A 12,487-nucleotide genomic window follows, 5' to 3' on the forward strand; every position below is an offset into this window, starting at 1 on the left:
GTCATGATTCCTTCACTTTTCATACTTCAAATTATAAAGACTAGCAATGTGTTTTCGCTGCTTGGTGTCAGCAAATCAAAAACGAAAACAGAAGAATCGATATGCATTCAAGCGGGTGAAGAGAGACGGGTAAAATTGGAGCACTTTTCAGTCGGTCAATGCTGATAGTGTCTGTGCGATAATTGTTCAAATCGACGACAAAGACGTTTAGCGGAACGGTTGAGAACTTTGCACGGGTTAACGTTTACGCACATAATCTCGACGTACGAAATTACGCACAGATTCTCGGCGAACGAAAACATGGTTATATGAATGTAAATCGTCTTAAACGTCAAGTTGGTTTTTGTCCGTTGTTGCACGTAGCCTTGGTCAAGGCGTTCGTCCGTATCCGTCCGTATACGGTATTCGGCGGCATATCCTGCAGTGCATGTCAAAATACAGCGCGAACAGCGACCTCATGCGCGCACTATCTATATGCAAGTCATTTGGATCCGATCGAACGCCTTGTTTCAATCGTCCATTTGAGGTTTGGGGATGGTGTTATTATGCTAATAGCCTAAGCTGACCTTCAAAGTCGTTTTCTTATTGGTCTTATTGTGTGTCTCACATTTTTGCACACACCATCAATGCACACAAAAATATGGTTCTCTGACACGTCCGCAACTGGAGACGAATAGCTGCAAATAATTTGATGACGTCGGGATTTACTAAGGTGTGATTGGACACTCCAAATGCGGCCCCGCCTACACCTATCTGTATTTGCACATGAGGTCGTGCGCTAGAAATCTAGCGCAAAATAAAGAAAAACATAAGCTTTCGCCGACGATTGAACCAAGGCGTTCGATCGGATCCAAATTATTTGCATAAAATAATAGTGGCCGCATGAGGTCGCTGATCACACTAACTCCGCTCGTACCCCCCGCCCTGAAAACAGGACGCTGGGATCTGATGAATTCGCGCTCTGATTGGTTGGATTTTGCGTGACCTGTGACCCTGCGGGTCATCACGGTCATGACTCTGCAAGGTTTGACACGGCCGTTAAGACTGATTCATTACTCTTTTATTCCAGTTCAGAGATTTTTTTTTCGTTGAAAACCGTAATAATGTAGGAAATTCTGTAAAACCTATCTAAAGCCAGATGCTTTATACATAGGTCATAGGATACTTCCTTCACAAGATTCTGTGAAGCTCATCAGCGTATCCCAGCGTCCTGTTTGCAGGGCGGGGTACGAACACACTAACATGCAGTGCATAGCGAGGATATGCCGCCGAAAACCATACCCGTGGACGAAAAATGACGAACGCCTTGACCAGCAAGGCTATGTTACGCGCGGTGTGTTGGTGGCTGAAGTTCATGCATGGGTACGCTTCAGGCGATGAACATAGTTTGTCGGTTCCAACTCAGCAATGTCACTAGAACTGTTGAAAAATTCGTCTGGTCAGCGAAAGATAGTGCCATATACGAGTTGAGCAACACTGTGATGGAAATCAGATTTGACTGCTGTTTGGTACCGAGCATGTTGGTGAGCGCCGAAAAGAGCTGATTCGAACTGAGTACCATGATCATTTGGGATCGTTGATGGTACACCAAAAGCAACCCATTTGGTAATGAAAGCACGGGCTACTGTTTCTGCTGTGATGTCAGGCAGTGGGATGACTTCTGCATGGCCGCGTGAAGCCATCAATGCAAGTTAGGAAGTTGGCAAAGGACCAACAAGATAGACGTGTAGGCCTACACGATCAAATCGTGCACTTGACCTTAAAACCGGGAAAGACGTGCAGCGGTGTAACGATGGATTTTAGCTCGCTGACACGGTACGCAAGATTTTGTCCAATTTCTTACATCAAGTTGATAATTTGGCCAGACATAGCGGTCTGTGATGAGGCGTTGAGTGCACGAATACCAGGGTGTGACAAGGAATGAAATGCGTTGAATACCTGACGTCGCAAGTCCTTTGGAACGAATGGTCGTGGATTACCTGTGGACATGTCGCAGGTAAAGGTTGTGTCGAATGATGGGAGTGGCACGTCTTTGAAAGACAGCGAAGATGAGGATTGGCGAAGTTGTTGGAGTTCGTCACACTGTCGTAATGGGTTGTCATCACCTTTCTGATGTCACAGGTGAATTGTGGAACAAAATTAAGATGGCGAATCTCACGTGGGGAATGTCTGTCCATTGATGCCGACAGAACGTATGACATTGTGAGTGGCTGTGATCAGTGAGCACGTGAAACTCTCGGCCCTTTAGCGAGTGACGGAAAGGCGAATGGCCAGATACACAGCTAAGAATTCTCGCCCAAAGGTGCTGTAGCGCGTTTCGGCTGGTGGGAGCTTTTTGGAGAAGAATGAGATTGGCTGCCATGAATCATCTACCCATTGTTGAAGAACAGCTCCTACTGCAACATCCGAAGCATCTATGTGAGGAGGGTAGCGTTTGCGAGAGCAGCTTTGATCTCTTCAAATGAGGCTGTAGCTGCGTCATTCAATGTTATTGGTGCTGCATTTTATGCAGTGTTGTAGTTAGCAGAGCTGTGAGAGGATGGAGGTTCTGTGAGAATAGCACCGTTGGATAAAGCGATGGTAGAAATTAACAAGTCCAAGAAATTCTCTCAGCTTTGTCAGTGTAGTAGGCTGAGGAAAGTTCAAGATTTCCGGACGAAAGTTCAAGGTGTCCGAGGAACTAAAGTGAGTTCGCTCCAAACCGACATTTTGCCAGGTTGATGATGACTCCGTACTGACTGAGACGATCGAACAGTAGACGGAGATGTTGTGCGTGCTGGTCGGCATATGTGCTAGCGACCAACAGATCGTCAATGTAAGCGTAGCAAAACTCAAGTACACGAGTGACTACATCCATGAATCGCTGAAATGTTTTGGCGGCGTTGCGTAGCCCAAATGGCATGCGGACAAATTCAAATAGTCCGAAGGGTGAAGTGATGGCCGTTTTCGAGATTCAGTCAGGTTACCATTGTGATTTGATGATGAGTACGGACAAGATTAATCTTCGAAAATACTGTCATACCGTGCAGTGATGCAGCGAAATATTGGAGGCGAGGAACAGGATATCGGTCAGGCACAGTAGAGCGATTGAGTCCGCGATAGTCTCCACATAGTCGCCAGTCGCCAGGTTGTTTCTTGGGGACCATGACGAAATGGAGATGACCAGTTACTGTCCGATAGAAATTATGTGTTGGAACTCGTCTCTCGCTACTTTAAGACGGTCCGGTGCAAGACGGCGTGGGCGTGCGGTAGTAGGTTGACCTGCCGTGACGATGTGATGTGTGACATTGTGTTTCACTGGTATGTCACGATAGCAAGTTCTTGTGATGTCACGTCGGGGTAATCTTTCAGAATGTCCGCGAACTGTGATGAGGTTAGCGTCGCGAGGACAGGATTGAGCAGTTTTCGAGGATGTTCCTGTGTCACCACTCCAAAATTTGGCTAATTCTAAAAATTGGGAATGGTAACCCCGGATCCTATAGGACACGCCAACAGACACAATAAATGACAAGAAAGAACAAACTTCAAATATTTCCAATTATATTAACAACTCTCCAAGTTCTGAGCACTATAATTATGTACAGCAAAATCTTATAATCAAATTCTTCAATTTAAATCACACTCTTGATCTTGGAAGAAGATTCCCAATTCAACTTCAGATCAGGTGAATTACTTCCAACTTATTGAATCAATCAATGACAAGATCATAAAAACACTTATGTTCAATTAATCAGTTAAATCACTTCCAAATTATTACATCAATCGATGACAAGGATCATAAAAAGTACGTTCAATCAATTAATTACAAAATCATAAAAAAAACCACTGTTCAGTCAAACAGACACTATCAATTTGTTTCCAAATGTAACTCCGTTACCAGACTTCTCTTAATTATTTATAGTTCGGGCACTTCCCTTTTACCAGTTTCTACAAACTTTAAAGCGTTGGAGTTCTGGCGTGTGAGGGCTCGCAAGACCGTGGTGGGCACAACTCACAGGACTCGGCCAGCTACGCCTCAGTAAATACTCTACATCCGTCTACAGCACCTCAGTGGTAGACTCCTTCTCCAGGCGGTGTTAGAGTCGACAGGGGAATACTCTCAACAAAAAGGCCATAAATATAAATCCAAAACCTTCCTAGTTCTCAAATATCTACATAGATTATGATCTAGTTTGTCATATCGTCAAATTCAATTTTCACAATTGCATATCATCAAAATTCTCACTGCTAAATAGTTAACTCCAGTCTCCTCGAAATTGTTCAATCAGAATCGTTATTTCACAATGAACTTAATAATTCTTATCACTAATCTTTAAGGCTGTAACTCAGTTCATGACATACTTGAACTTAGATATAATAGGCAGGAAAATCACAAATTTAATCTACTTACGGTAATTTGCTGTGCAGCTTTCTTGGGGAGGCGAACTGTTGCCAGGAAATGTCAAAGACGACCGGGACAGTTTTACGGCTGGACTTTGGCCTGAATTTACCAAATTCTAGATACGGAACTGAATTTCCGTTCTCTCTTCCCATATGGATCAAACGGATCCACAAAGGCTATGATCTGCTGTTCTCAGATATCTGATGCAAGGGAAGTTACAACCGGTCTCTCAAGCACACGATCGCTCTCCAAAACTCTGTCTTTTCTCGAACAAGTCAAAATGTCTTCTGCCTCTCTCTATCTCTCTCTCTCTCACAACAAAACAAACTCCAACATACCACACACAAAAGGCCCTAAACGGCGTTTCCGAAAAGTACAAAACGATCTATTCTTTATTGACTGACGTGATTTGTTCAACAATTAGGGTGGGCGTTCTCTGACAATTACCATGGCCTTGTACAAATGCTGTTGCGTAAGATAGAAGGGCTTTTTTAACACTCCACGAACGCCTTAGCTCTAAGTGGCTGAGTAAAGTCTACGAGGGACTGACTGACACGTTATTGGTTAAAACTTTCGGACGATTTCATTTAGGCCTATGGCGGGGTGCACAGGTATATACAAAATAAAACAATAATGAGCGGAACGCGGTAAACACATGATCGGCAAAAAATAATTATATACTTGTCGGTTGCACTGTAACATCCTGTAACACTCAAGGTAGTTGTTGCATCAATTAATCTGCGATTGCGAAGATCGACAAGGAAATTGAAGTAGGCTATGGCAGAAAATCAGCGCCTATGCTTGCATGTTGGACATCAGCAACAATGAAAACACAGCGGCATGGCCGCCGGAGTCCAATGTCCAGAGTCAAAGATCTTTCTCCGTAAGTAGCAGTGGTTGAGGAATTGGCTGCTTGAAGATCTTGACCGGGACGACGATGAGCATGCTCACGAGAGGAACATGGTATGACGCTTACCTCTGCTGCTGTGTCGATGAGAAATTGCTGTTTTGTTGCTCTGTCCGTAACGTAGAATAGGCGACTAGACAAGGACGGGCCAGCAGAGTTTATCGCCGCTAGTTGCTACCTTGGCCGTTTCTCGAGGTTGAGGAGGCAGGTGTAGTGTAGGAGTAGGCTTTGGTGCACTTATGGGCATTAGCACCAACTTGCGATGATACCAGCAGACCGTATGAGGATATGGACTGCTGGTGCGGCTACGACTGCTGCTTCGAAGCTGATATCGACTGGACAAGGCGGAAACTTGTGCTTGTAGCTGGGCTGTTTGATAAGTCAGTGTTTGAAATGGCGTAGTCTGATGTGGTAAATTCTCCACACAATACATTTATAACTGATACATTTTAAAGAAGAAGATTTTAAACAATACATTTATAACCGGTCCATTCAGTTCATTTGGAAAATCAAATGATGCCTTGCATCAGGTCATTCTTAAAACCCTATATGTATATAAATCAGAAAAAAGTGGGTTTTTTTAATGCGTGTTCGAGATTATTTTCAAGTTTTGGTAAAAAAAAATTACCCTTCACCCTTCAAATTTTTTAAAGACATGCTGTTATAATTTATAAGGACTCATTAAAGGCAATAGTGAAAGGGGCGGATCCAGGGGGGCCTGCTAGGATTAGTTGTACATATTGCAAAATTATTATTGGGATCTGGACCACGAACTGCGACGAGCGCGCGCGAGACGAGACAAAATGGCAGCGACTAGCGAGAGGAGACCTTTGGTGTAAAATAATGCTGTAGATTGCAGCCCCCTCTGGAAAAACATCCCGGCGACGCCCATGGGCAAGTGGAAACTTCTAGTGCCGTTTTGTTCGAATTTATGCAGACGGTCTGTTATGGCCACGGCCCCATTGCTGCGAAATGAGCAAGACATATATTAACAGTGAGAGAAAGTACAATAAAATATATTATGTGAGGCGCTACACAACATTGCAACTATCGCTCTGTCACACCCGTTTAGCTGTTGCAATTTAAGTGAATCCCGTTTGGAGACCCAAACCACTTGCATAACTTGCATAAGACAGAAAGAATTCAATCAGAAAAATGATTTAAATTTCAAGAAAAATATGTACAAAATGTATTAATAGAAAATGATAATTACTTTAATTATAATTACAATTATATACAGTAAATCTAGTCAACCTGGTGAATTGTGGAATATGTAAATAAAGAAGCTAGAATTTACTTGTAGGCCTCTGTTGGAAGCTGATAGGTCCAACGTATTAAATGTTCAAAAAAATCAACCAATCAATGAAAAGTACCAAGAAAAAGGAATGATCAAGAATTAAACGGAAATACAAAATATATGCGTATATCAAATAAACTCAGATTAATAAATTAAACTTACAACTTAAGACTCTATTGTTTGCTTAATTCAAGTAAATAGATCACTAACTAATTAAACAATAAACATACAAATAAACGATAAAATATTCCGGAATATGTGCACTGTCTAACTAAATCGGCCCACCGCGGTTTTGTCGCACTAGACTGTCCTGGGTTTCGTCGAGAGTCCGGCGATCTATAGCTATCTCGATCGTCACAACTATGGTCGGACGATCTCTGCTCCAGATGAGCATCAGCTATTCAGCCAGCCACGTTCGGCGAACTTCCCGGCTGATGAGTGTCACTCGTCAGTCGGCCTGGACGTCTGTGTGGTGCGCTCGGCACCCCGACTATGTAGGTTTTATGGACCTGTCTTGTCTCATAAGCTAGTCGCTGGCCTCACATCAGCTCCGGTTTAAGTGCCGTCTACAAATAAATATTACACAATGCAACTTGCAACAATCTATCTCAAATTATCATAAATAAAACATGTCTTTTCAAGAAGACAAACGCTATATCAAAGCGATCACTCTCGATCTCATTCGTGAAGCAAATCCTCATAAAATCAATCTAGCATCACAAAATGCCTCAGAATAAATCACATCTTCTCCTGATTATCATTTTAAGAATTAAGGAGCAAACATTAAATTACAATCACACTTCTAATCTCTAGTGAAACGGATATCTCATCGTGATAAGCACAAATCAACTTAGTCACCAGACTATTCTTTTGTTCAAACCAGGTTTCCGACAATACATTTCAAAATAAATGCAATTTTTTCATAAAAATCAAAATACACCAAAATAATGAAATCAACCATACTTACAGTCAGATAGGGTCTTGGTGCCTTGGACATCTGGCCCTTCACGACCGATCCTGGTCTCAAATCAGCGAAAAAGCTGCTCAAATGTGCATCGCAATTGCGAACCAACCTCTCATTCTTTTTTCTTTCGCGGGGGTAACTCTCTCTTTCATCACATGACTACAACACTTATTTACATTACAAATAATTACAAAGACACGCACGCAAAAAACAAAAGTTTCCACGGCTTTATTCCATCAACTTATAAATATTCATATACATCGCGTACAGGCTATGGACAGTTGTGTGCGCACGTAGGTATTGTTCTTTACGTACGCCATTATACACAGACACTGAAAGTGAAAACACCAGAAAAATCAACGTAGCCGATAGCTATACTTACCTGAGGAAAGGAAAGTAAAAGAAAGAAAAGGAATTACTTGAAAATAAGGGGGAAAAGACAGAATTTGGCATCAACTGTGACACACTCTTTATCACTGACGCATTGGGCCAAGACTAGAAAAGTTGAAGCACGACGTTTATTGAAGTACGACGTTTGAAAAGTTGAAGCAATACGTTTGCTTGTCCGTTTTAGAACACCATTAGTTTATTTCGTATTACTAGCCCTGTACCAATTGTTTACTTCTTTAATAAATCCGGTTGAACAGTAAGTCATAAATAATTATACATGCACACATGACCAAATAATTTTAGTTTATTTCGTATTACTAGCCCTGTACCAATTGTTTTTGTTATTTTAACTCCTATCGTTGTACTTGTAATTGTAACTGTGTAATTGTTCTTTATTACAGTGGGGTCTCCACTCGAAAAGCTTATGCTTTTTAGAGACCTCCATCCATCCATACACAATAATTCAAATGTTAAGTAATATTATATGTACATGTGTTGGGAAAAATTAAAGATTTGATTGATTGATTGATTGATTGGATGAAAAGATTGATTGATTGGAGGAAATATTACCATCCACCCCGTGATCTCTCAATGCAGCATTTTGCAGACAGTTGGCTCAGCATATTTACAGTAATCTGTTTTGTTATGACATATTGGCATTTCTCCATGAAGCACATGAGCGGTGATATTAATTAGAGAATAAAAATGCTACATATCTGCATGATTTACCAAAAATAGTGGCTTTGACACTGACAAAGTGACCGGGTCAAAATTACTTTTTACCTATCCAACGCGTAGGGGCGCCTTTGCCCATGATCAACAATTTCTTGTTTCACTCTTTCATCGGACTGTCCGATCTTCCCATATATATCTTTGGTGTTTTATTTCTCCATGGAGTAAGCACAAAGAAAAGCTTCCGCTTGCCAGCTGCTATTGAAACAGTTTGTTGTGGTTTTTTTCGTACAAATTGAAAAGTTTAACATTTTCGTAATAATGCATATATATGAGTTGTATTGTTACTGACAGATTTATGACATGAGGCAACACCTTTCGAGTAGATAGGGGGTGAGTACCATTGTGAACTACCTAGCCGGCCCCATGCATCTTAAAGGGAATATACATCATTTGCTTTTGCTGTAATTTTCAGAAATGGATGGAATTGGGGGGTTGGAAATATAAAGCAAATATAGTTACACTGACTTTTTGGAGGTTTTGGGTTCGAAAATGCTATAAAAACCAAGAAAAACGATCATTTTCCTGTGGTCTGGTTCCCTGACTCCATATAAGAAGAAACAGAGCAGTTTACATACATTGGGGAATTGTCAGGTCAGGGAACCAGTCTAGCTGGCTCGTACCCGTTCATAGGTTTGTAATCAATTGCAGACAAGTGCAATGGTCAATTGGGGCCAGTATTTGAAAAAAAAGCTAGTTGTTTCCAACGCTGATCGGCCGATCAGCGTTGGAAATTGATACAAAAATACCACTTTTCTTGAAAATGACAGTATACCAGGTGCCATAATTTTACAGGATGCTTTAGACTGTCATTTACCAACATCCTATTAAGGTATTTCGCAAAAACTTGGTAGTTTTATTTTCCGATGTTTGCAAATGTTGTATATTCCCTTTAATTATCGATGTCTACTTGTACCTCAGGTGGCATATCTAGTAATTTGGAAGCCGTTTTGAAGGTGAAATCTGATGTTTTTTGTTGCAAAATGTTGGTTTTTGGGACAGTGACAGGATGATGTTGTCCAGGTCGCGGTATTAGCTTGGACCCCACTATCGCCAGACCATGTCCAAATGTTAAAAAAGGCGATAAGTTGGGTCCAAGTTACTTGGACTATGCATTACCCTAGTCCTAGCCCTGGTGGACTCCCTTTCCTCCCTACGTTACGGAGGGAGTCCTGGGTAAAAAGTGCTCAAAACCGAACGAAAACATTTCTGACCGATAATTTCAATATTTTTACCTTGTTGGAGAAGCTAATTTTTACGGCGTAGTATTCTATGTGTCCTTATCTGTTGGGCTGCTGGGTTCAGGAATTCCATATGCGATGCTGACCGACCTTAATCTGGAAAATAAACTCGAAAGCAACGTTAAACTTGTACGTGTTTTTAGACTCTTTTCATCAGTTTCTCACCGCCGAGTCTATTCTAGTCGTACATGATGTACGTCTGTGCAGCGTGTAGTCTGGTTCCCTAGACCGGACAATTATTCTCGACGCTCATATCACGTCTGGTCCGGGGGCCAGACTATGCAGCATGAATATGCAGTGCGCACGCACGATTTGCTTAGTAACCACCCTCATACGCACACGCACTTACTTGAAGGCGCGGTCGCTAATCCAATGACCGAGCGTGTTTTCGCGCCAGTTACCAGAAACACGTTTCGGCTTTGGTCATTGGTTGAGCGTTTTCGCGACATCGGTTGACTGGAGTGACGTCACGGTTCCAACCAAAACTAAACAAATGAGGGCGCTAGCGTGCGTACGCGCTTTCGTACGCACGTACATTGTACATGACGTACGACTCTGGGAATAAACTGATGAAAAGAGACTACAAACACGTACAAGTTTAACGCTGCTTTAGAGTTTATTTTCCTGATTAACGTCAGTCAGCATCGCATATGGAATTCCTGAACCCATCAGCCCAACAGATAAGGACACATAGAGTATGTAGGCGTGAAATAAGCTTCTATAACGAGGTAAAATATAACAAAACTCTGGTAAAAATGTTGGGTGGTTTCATGTAGAGAATTCTTGCCCTGGACGTTAGTCGTATTGCAATGAAGACTTCGTCCAACCTGGGCTACCCTAGTCCGAGCATGCCGAGTAAGTTGGACCCAACTTACATGACCTATCACCTTTTTAAAATTCGGACATGGTCTGGCGGCTATCGCCAGACCATGTCCAAATGTTAAAAAGGCGATAAGTTGGGTCCAAGTTACTCGGACTAGCATTACCCCTAGAACTATGGGTATTATGTTACTTGTAATATTACAAGTAACATAATACCCATAGTTCTAGGGGTACCCTAGCCCAGGTTGGACGAAGTCTTCATTGCATTACGACTAACGTCCAGGGTGAGAGTTCTCTACACAAGACCACTCAAAATTTGGACCAGATTTTTGTTACGTTTTACCTCGTTACAGAAGCTTATTTCACGCCTACATTTTCTCTGTGTCCTTACCTATTGGGCCGCTGGGTTCAGGAATTCCATATGTGATGCTGACCGACATTAATCAGGAAAATAAACTCTAAAGCAGCGTTAAACTTGTGCGTGTTTGTAGTCTCTTTTCATCAGTTTATTCCCAGAGTCGTACGTCATGTACAATGTACGTGCGTACGAAAGCGCGCACGCACACTAGCGCCCTCATTTGTTTAGTTTTGGTTGGAACCGTGACGTCACTCCAGCCAACCGATGTCACGAAAACGCTCAACCAATGACCAAAGCCGAAACGTGTTTCTGGTAACTGGCGCGAAAACACGCTCGGTCATTGGATTAGCGACCGCGCCTTCAAGTAAGTGCGCGTGCGTATGAGGGTGGTTACTAACAAAACCGCGCGTGCGCACTGCATATTCATGCTGCATAGTCTGGCCCCCGGACCAGACGTGATATGAGCGTCGAGAATAATTGTCAGGTCTAGGGAACCAGACTACATGCTGCACAGACGTACATCATGTACGACTAGAATAGACTCGGCGGTGAGAAACTGATGAAAAGAGTCTACAAACACATTCAAGTTTAACGTTGCTTTCGAGTTTATTTTCCAGATTAAGGTCGGTGAACATCGCATATGGAATTTCTGAACCCAGCAGCCCAATAGATAAGACTACATAGAATACTACGACGTAAAAATTAGCTTCTCCAACAAGGTAAAAATATTGAAAATACTGGTCATAAATTTTTTCGCCCGGTTTTGAGCACTTTATACCCTGGACTCCCTCTGTTACGTAGGGAGGAAAGGGAGTCCACCTTGGCTAGGGGTACCCATGCATGTGGCCTAGGGTAATGGTCTTACTAATTATCGCCTTTTTAACATTCGGACTAGGCCTATCGCCAGACCATGTCCGAATGTTAAAAAGGCAATAAGTTGGGTCCAAGTTTCTCGGACTATGGACTACCTCCGTAAAAAAAGGCCACACTTGGAACATGTATCCGAAAATGTAGAACTTTGTCAAATTTTTATTTTCACATTTAGGAAAGAATGTTGCAATCGGACGCAGCCTTTTTTTCCATATCATCTCAATGAAGGTCAGTCATTGCAAAAATAATTAAGACATGAATCTGGGACTATTTCCATTATTATGTTAGGAAATAGGCTAGCCCAGGTTGGACTCTGTTGCGTAACACGCAACGGAGTCCAGGGTATGAACGTGTGCTGCCATAGCGAAAAAAATTATAACACATTTTTTTCATATTTTTGCCTGATGGAGGAAGCTGAAATTTCGTTTACACATTCCTTGTGTCCAGAATTGTGCATGCGCTGGGTTTAGAAAAGGCAAATAAGTCCGCGGGCGACGTGTTTACTGAAAAATGAACCGCAGATCC

The 12,487-nt window shown here is 42.2% G+C and overlaps 1 protein-coding gene across 3 annotated transcripts in view; it reads left to right on the forward strand.

Annotated features, from left to right (window-relative positions):
• The first annotated feature begins 8,798 nt into the window (after positions 1-8,798).
• The window catches only part of LOC119744933 (GA-binding protein subunit beta-1-like), a 31,722-nt gene continuing 28,033 nt past the window's right edge, over positions 8,799-12,487 (forward strand). For 2 of the 3 annotated variants that reach the window (XM_038221148.1, XM_038221150.1), the window contains exon 1: positions 8,799-9,004. The gene's annotated coding sequence lies outside the window, so the exon portion shown is untranslated. Of the gene's footprint in view, positions 9,005-9,483; positions 9,504-12,487 lie in introns of those variants that run through there. The other variant, XM_038221149.1, reaches the window with a different exon arrangement.

Source organism: Patiria miniata, unplaced genomic scaffold (assembly GCF_015706575.1).
Source record: "Patiria miniata isolate m_02_andy unplaced genomic scaffold, ASM1570657v1 HiC_scaffold_7, whole genome shotgun sequence".
Lineage (NCBI taxonomy): Eukaryota > Metazoa > Echinodermata > Asteroidea > Valvatida > Asterinidae > Patiria > Patiria miniata.